Source organism: Meleagris gallopavo, chromosome Z (genome assembly GCF_000146605.3).
Source record: "Meleagris gallopavo isolate NT-WF06-2002-E0010 breed Aviagen turkey brand Nicholas breeding stock chromosome Z, Turkey_5.1, whole genome shotgun sequence".
In the NCBI taxonomy this organism is placed as follows: Eukaryota; Metazoa; Chordata; class Aves; order Galliformes; family Phasianidae; genus Meleagris; species Meleagris gallopavo.
Genome location: NC_015041.2, coordinates 2,593,500 through 2,600,995, shown reverse-complemented (window position 1 = coordinate 2,600,995; position 7,496 = coordinate 2,593,500). Strand labels below are relative to the sequence as shown.

The 7,496-nt window shown below is 41.5% G+C and overlaps 1 protein-coding gene across 1 annotated transcript in view; it reads left to right on the top strand.

The window, feature by feature from the left end:
- SETBP1 (SET binding protein 1) overlaps window positions 1-7,496 on the top strand; it is a gene marked incomplete at its 3' end in the record, with an annotated part of 317,440 nt that overhangs the window by 59,261 nt on the left and 250,683 nt on the right.

Below are 7,496 nucleotides of genomic sequence, written 5' to 3'. Positions count from 1 at the left end.
AAAAGAACCAAAGGGGGTCCCCACTGACCCATCGTCTAGGAGAGCTGCTTTCCCTACGGGGCTAAAGATGCCGGCAGAAAGGACTCAAGCAGGCAGTGGCAAGGCGAGGCAAGTGTTATCAATCACTCAGAGTGTTAAAAGAGAAGAGGGAGCAAGAAAAAGAAGGAGAGCAAAGGCGGGGAGCAGAGTGGGGGCAGAGAGTCTGAGCTGAATTGGAAGAATTTCCTCCCCCCAGTTGCTGAAGGGAGGTTTTTTTGGACATCTGCCCAGACACATGCCGAGTTAAAGAACTGGGATAAATTCTGGAAGAATTAATGGAGCGAGAGGAGGGGTCGGGAGGACAGAGTGGAGTGTGGGCTATGGGGGGCCGGTGCAGCTAGGCAGACAAAAGAGGTCTGTGGGGGGAGACCACAATGGCCCCATGTGTGTGTGCATCTGTGTGCATCTTTTTACCTCTTTTTCCCCCTGCTCATTTCAAACACTCTCTCCTTACCCTGTAGCAGCAAGATCTGTCTGCTGGGCTGTATGAGATAGGTTGTCCTCTCTTGAATATTGCTCTGTGTTGCCCCAGAGAGAGAGGCACATGGGAAGGTGGAAGTTTTAACCGGGCAGCATGAGTCAGGGCTGGCAAACACACTGTGAATGGTAAGGGCGATACAATAGTTTGAGCAAAACTCATTGTGGGCTTTCTCTCCATTTCATGTCTCCAGACAAGGTTGTGTGACCTTCTGAAAGATGTATCAAGCTAGGCAATTTCTGAGAACGATTCAGAGCATACATGGGCAAAATTTTGTGGTCAGCTTGGATAACCCAGATGAAAGGTCAGATAAACAACTCTGTCTGCGACAGACCTGGGATGTGCAGAGCACTTTCTGGACGGCTTTCTCCCACGTCTTTTCAGTGCCTGTGGTTTCAAGATGTCAGTCCCCTCAGCTCTCTTAGTTTAACTCTTCATCCAACTCATCCCTGTCAGAGTAAAGATGGGGATTAGGATCTTCTCAGAAAAAGAGGCCACCAGGAAAGTGGGGCTAGCAGCAATCCTAGTCCAGAAGAAACAAGAAGCATCTGAATATGTACTGCTAGTAGTAACCACTTCCTCATGCCTCCCTCAGCCAGAGAGGTTTGTTCATTCTCTTAGGTGTCTGCTAGCCTCAAAAGCCAGGAATCTAAATTACTCTGAATTTGCTAAAAGTCTTGCAAAAACACTGTACATCCTCCAGGTAAAGCATCACAAATTGTCTCTGTGAACATTCTCCCCATACAGTGTGGTTATGAGTCAAGTTTCTTGAAGATTATCTACTAAGAAATTGTGGTTTGGTGCACATTAGGTAGGTTCTTGTAGACTTTCTATGAACAAATATTCTTCCACTTCTGCCATGGTTTCCTGTGTTGTTTTTTTTTCTGATTAGCTGCTGAATTTTGAAAAGCTTTAAGAACTTCCTATCATATAAATATCATGGGACCACATTTGTAGAACCAGTTAAAACCTCCATGGGTGAAACCTGTGTCAGCTCCAAGTCTGATCTCATACAGCTGCTTTTATTCTTTCATCTGCTACAAAGATGACCAGTCACTACCTGTGTGAGAAAGGATATCAGATTTGAGTGAGATCACTGTATCAACATAACAAGTAATAATGCAACAATAGAGCAGACTTGTCAACATACAGAGTTGAGATTTATCAAATAGGCCTAGGGAACTTGCCTGGATTATGCTGGTTTTTCAATAATGAAGAAAGCCTAAGCCCATTCTCTCTACCATCAAACTTCTTTCACATAAAAACAAGGATATTAATTTATGCCAGTGGGATACACAGATTTATAAAAGGATAAGTCATTGGCAAGTGTATCAACTTATTAACTCATTGAAGATAGAGGTTGCATGGAGGGTGAGGTTGGCTAGATCCCAAACTGACTTTTGATCTGCTATCATGGTTCTACTCAGCATTTTGTCACTTCTATGTTCATCTAGTTTTCTGATATCTTTTGATCCAAAGAAGTGCCCCATTCATCTGCTACCAAGAATTCCCTGCAAGTCTTAGACTTTTATGAGCCAAGGACTACTACAGAGACGTTTAAGGTAGATGTTTTCCCCTGAGATCTTGTCAAGAAAATTCAAGAATAAGTTTTGTCAATTTCTTTTAATGATTGTTGTCATCACAGACTTAAAGCAGCTAAAAGTATTGTTGTTACAAATCCTACCTAAATTGGTTTGCTGGAAGTAGTAGGCATTCTTCTTCCCACTTCAAGAAACAGAGAGGTATATCCAGAGGAGCTTATAATATAGTGCTTTGATCCTATAGAACAAATGTTGATTGAATTCTTTCCTGGGTAAGTTGCTCCTACTCCTAAACTAAGCTTGAAGGAGCTAAGCTTGAAAAGAAAAGGTGAACAAAGAAGGTTCAAGTCTGGAATAATAATTATCGTTATTTTGTATTGACATTCAGGGACTTAAAAAGAAGTATTGGAAAATAATACTTACATTTTGACTGGATTTAGCCTGTTCTGAAGCTTTCACAGGTGTATTAATTGTGTTGTTTCATTTATCTTCAACATAACAGCCCTTGCTTTGTAACAAAAGATTCAATTAAGCACTCAAATTAGTTCACAATTTGAACAACTGAAATGCAATTGAACTTCAAAATAAAAAGTCTGAACTTAAAAAAAATAGATCTCCGTGGGAATTTATGTCAAGAGAAGCACTCTGAATGTGCAGATTTGGGATCTAGATAAGCCAGATTTTGCCCAGATATTGGTGACAAATATTCAGAAAGGCCAAAACTAAGCTTTTAAATTTTGTCAACTGGAACACCTGTAGGAAATGTTACTTCTACCCCCGACAAATGGGACAAAGCTTTGCTATAGCTAACAAAGTCCAAGTGAGTCCAAGTGCAGGAGTGGAATACCTGGAAGAACTGTGAGTTAAAGTAATAGATAAACCAGGTGCACAGTTGATGTGGCTCTGGAACATTCTATTCCTTACAATTCCTTCAAGACAAATCTGTCTTGTTTTGCACAATCATCATAAAAGGAGTCTTTAAGATCGCTAGTATTATAAAGATTATGAAAATTATTCCAGCAGACTTTGACAGTTTTATTACTTTTGTGTGTTAAACCAGGTTGGTGGAGAATGGTTTGTATTAAAACATGGGATTGCACACATCATGGTCTACTAAATAAGAGCCAACAGTGTGCCCAGGTGGCCAAGAATACCAATGATATCCAGGCTTGTTTCAGGAATAGAGTGGTGAGCAGGACTAGGGAAGTCATCCTGCCCCTGTACTCAGCATTGGTGAGGCTTCACCTCGAATGCTGTGTTCAGTTTTGGGCACCTCAGTACAGAAAGGACATTGAGGTGCTGGAGCAAGTCCAGAGAAGGGCAATAAGGCTGGTGAAGGGCTTAGAGAATATGAGGAAAGACTGAAGGGACTAGGGCTGTTTAGTCTGGGGAAAAGAAGGCTGAGGGGAGACCTTATTGCTCTCTTTAAATACCTGAAAGGAGCTTACAGTGAGAGCAGGGTTGGTCTCTTCTCACTTGTGACAGGTGACAGGATTTCTTTACAGAAAGGATTGTTAAGCACTGGAATAGACTCCCCAGGGGGATGGTTGTGTCACCATCCCTAGATGTGTTTAAAAACCGTTTGGATGTGGTGCTCAGAGACATGGTTTAGCGGAGGGTTGTTAGTGGTAAGGTAGTATGGTTAGGTAGTGGTTGGACTCAATGATCTTTAAGGTCTTCTCTAACCTGTGTGATTCTATGATTCTATGGTTAATAACTGAGCATCCCCTCCTAGTATTATACATATTGGACCGTCTAAAAGGGAACTCAGACTGGTTTCTCCTGCTGCTTCACTCCCAATAACCACGATTTTCAAATCTGCATTTTTTTTCCGTTTTGAATGGACATGAGAAAAAACTTGCTTGCTTGATATTGGATCTATTCAAGTGGAAATCTGGGAAGTATCCTGTTGTGGCTTGCACCATTCTGCTGTACCACCTGCTATGGACCTGGAAGAGGATTTTAGCTTCTAGGCTTTCTGGCCATGGCCCTTTCATATGGTCTTGACTCTATATTTGCTTCAATATTATGAATAAAACTAAGTAAGAAAATTTAGGAGAGCTTTCAGAAAAGGCAACATGTATTTAAAAATCCACAAGCCATCTGATGTCAAAATATCCATGAAGCTAGGACACATACTGTACTGTTTTGCACAGGTAGCACCTGAAGGGCTCATCTGTACAAATCAACACGTATTTTGTACCAGGGTAACAATTGCTGCTTTATCAAAATAACAATAAAACAGTAAGTCATATAATATCTAGATTGTACACGGTTCTGTGAATTAGGATGCTTGTATAGAGAATTTTTCCCATTCTTACATAATTGCATTTGAGAATCCTCTTTGTCCCACTAGTTCTGTCCACATAACAAAAGCAGTGCAGCTTCTGCATAGTGACTAATCTTTATCTACATAATTTGAGACAAAGATGACAACTTTGTGTCCCAAGGCTATATTATGTGTCACAGTGTATTGTTTATATGGTGCCAAATAGTTCCGGGTGGTCAGTGAGTCAATCTACCAAGTACATTGCTGTGTGTGTGGAAAGACTTATAGACCCAGCTTGCATCTATCTGAGGTTTATTAATTCATGTATAGCTCTATACAATGCCCAAGAGGGAATAAAAGTGGCCCCTAGCATGGAAGTTGGTCATCCCTTCACAGCATTGACCAACTATGCCTCCTCTGTCTGAGATGGAAGATAATATCCCTTGAACAGAGATGAGTCTTTCCAAACCAGAATGGTGCTGTAATTATAAATGAGGCTGTGTGGTCAATTTTCTTTCCACATATTCATGAGGGTTGGTTTTGTTTCACAAAGTCAACATCCAGCTCTATCTAAATAAAAACTTATTTCTTTATGTCCCTTTCCCAGAAGGAAACAAATCATACACATATCCCTCCTCATTCATTTTCCAACGATGACTGACTTACTAACTGAGCCCTGACTCCGTGTTTATTAACTATTACTGCTTTTTAACTTAGGTGTTGAGATTAAAAAATGGTCCGGCTTTTTTAACTTGCCAGGATGTTTACCTGTTTGCCCTGAGATTGGAGTTGACAGTGCCGTTTGTGGAGCTGCAATTACAACAGTGCTGGCAAAGCCACCATTGTGTTTGGCGCTTGTTGGTTTCTGATTTGCTCAGTCGGCAGTGCTTTGCTCTGAAATGAAAAACATCTGGTCGACTCACATGCTCTGTTTAGACTGGTTACACAAATGCATGATATTATGCAACCCAGACCTGCTATCCTATTTCTTCCCCTTTTGAAGCATTTCATATTTTGCTTTTAATCACATTGGACAGACTGTTGGAAGGCTTCCAGGTGCTGTTTCTCAGATGGTGAGCCTTGTGCTTGACCCATCAGCACAGGTCAGCCTGCCACCACCTCATTGCTTTGCAAGAGCTTGCTGTGTCTTTTTTCCTCTGTACCCATGCAACTGAACAGAGTTAGCTTGTGCCAAAAGACCAGCTGTGGAAGATGGTGAAGCTCTTTCTGAAACACAATGAGTTGGTTCAGGCAATGTGTTTAGCTCACAAACTCCTTGGACTTTTCCTGTTTGACTTCAGACTTCTCAGCAGGCAGCATGCAGCTGATAACCCTTGTCTTCCAGCCTCAGACTAGTCTGTCTTTCCTGTGATGCTTGTGTGAGATGATCCATCTGCAGGAAGCGTTGTGATGCAGCATGGCATGAGTTCAGCACACTTCCGACTCCTTTACTCCTATCATCCTCATTGGTATCCTTTTGCTAAATTGCACAAATGCTCACCTTCTCTGGGCCCTTTTCAGCCTCAAAGTGAGCAGGCTTTCTGAGCAGAGTGATTGTGAGAAGCTCAGCAAGGGAAAAAGGCAGAGTTGGCCACTTGCTTCCCACTAGGCTGATGGCTGTTGAAAATCAAGGATAGTAGCTCAAGCTTTCTAAGCTAACCTTTTAATTAAAATACGTAATTTAATGTTAGAGACTTCATTCTCCAAGAAGCATAACATTATAAAAGCCCTCATCCGATCTGCATTGCTGAAATTGGCATATTGCCTCTATTACGTTGGAGATAGCACAACCAAACTGACTTATCATTGTAATGGTTTGCCAAGCAGACAGAGGCACTGTCTTCATCTCAGATATATATATATATAAACCTGTGAAATAATGCTCATCGAACTTGGCTTGTTTTGTATGTGAGCCACACAACACAATGTGATCGTAGGGAGGGCAAGGCTATGCACTGTCACGTCAGATCATGCAAAGCTCTCTGCAAAGAACCAAATGGAAACTGTTCATAATGGACTATCCTGAATGCTTTGCTATCATCCTGTGTTTCACCAGCTGAGATGGTGGAGTGGCTCCTTTCATTTGCTTGGAAGTAGCACAGTCTTTGGAGTCTGGAGGTTTCTGGTTCATATCTTGATAATTTTCATGCATTCACATTATTATTTTTTAAATGAGAAGTACCCTGGCGCACCCTCAGATCTTTCTCCTTTATTTAGGTGATCATTCTTTGCTCTATTTGGACAATCAGGGGAAACATCCTGATCTTAGACATGGGGACCTCTTCCTTCATTCAAGAGAGGAACCTGGACTGGTTCTGAGGTGCATGCACATACATAGTCACACACTTGATTCACTGTTTCTCTTGTCCCCCTTTCACCTATTAGTGTCCTCTGAAAGATCAAGTTACCTTGCCAGTGCAAATATATGAGCTCGCTCTGTGATATACCATAACTGCAACAGCAGATCATATAATTTTCCCCTGAAGGCTTGTTGCAGACTATGTCGAGTCATTTGTATTTATGACAGCTTGGGGGTGATTTAGTGCAACCTCACTTTGATAAAAGCCATTTAGAGCTCATAAATATGGGTGACACACTGCCTTCTTGGCTCGGATTTTAAACGCAGAGCTGCATTTACATTACTATTGTGTTTTTATTGTTGGTGGTAAGAAAGTAAGAAAGGTAAGGAGAGGAAGCAAACAGGAAATGGAAGGATAGTATGAAATGTAAAAGTATGCTTGAGAAATGAAGGATGATGCCATTTTAGAGCCTCTCTGCCTTAAAGCACTCTCTAACCCATTTCCTGGGCATCCTCCTGGGCATCTTCTTTGGGGCAATCTCCACGGGCCTCAAGCTCTGCAGCAGTGAAACTGCCCTATGACTATGAGAAAGCACACAGGTGGAAAGATCCCTCTTCTTTATGAGGCATTTTTTTCTTCTTTTAAAAATGAGATTAAACCCTAGCTAGAGCCAAGGCTGTACAGCCTGGAGAAGAGAAGTCTGTGAGGTGACTAGATAGCAGCCTGTCAGTATCTAAAGGGGAGTTACAAGAATGAAAGGGACAAAGTCTTAAGCAGGGTCTGTGATGATAGAACAAGGAGTAAGGTTTTCAAGCTCAAAGAAGATAGATTTAGATTGAATATATGGAAAAAGTCTTTTACAGTGAGGG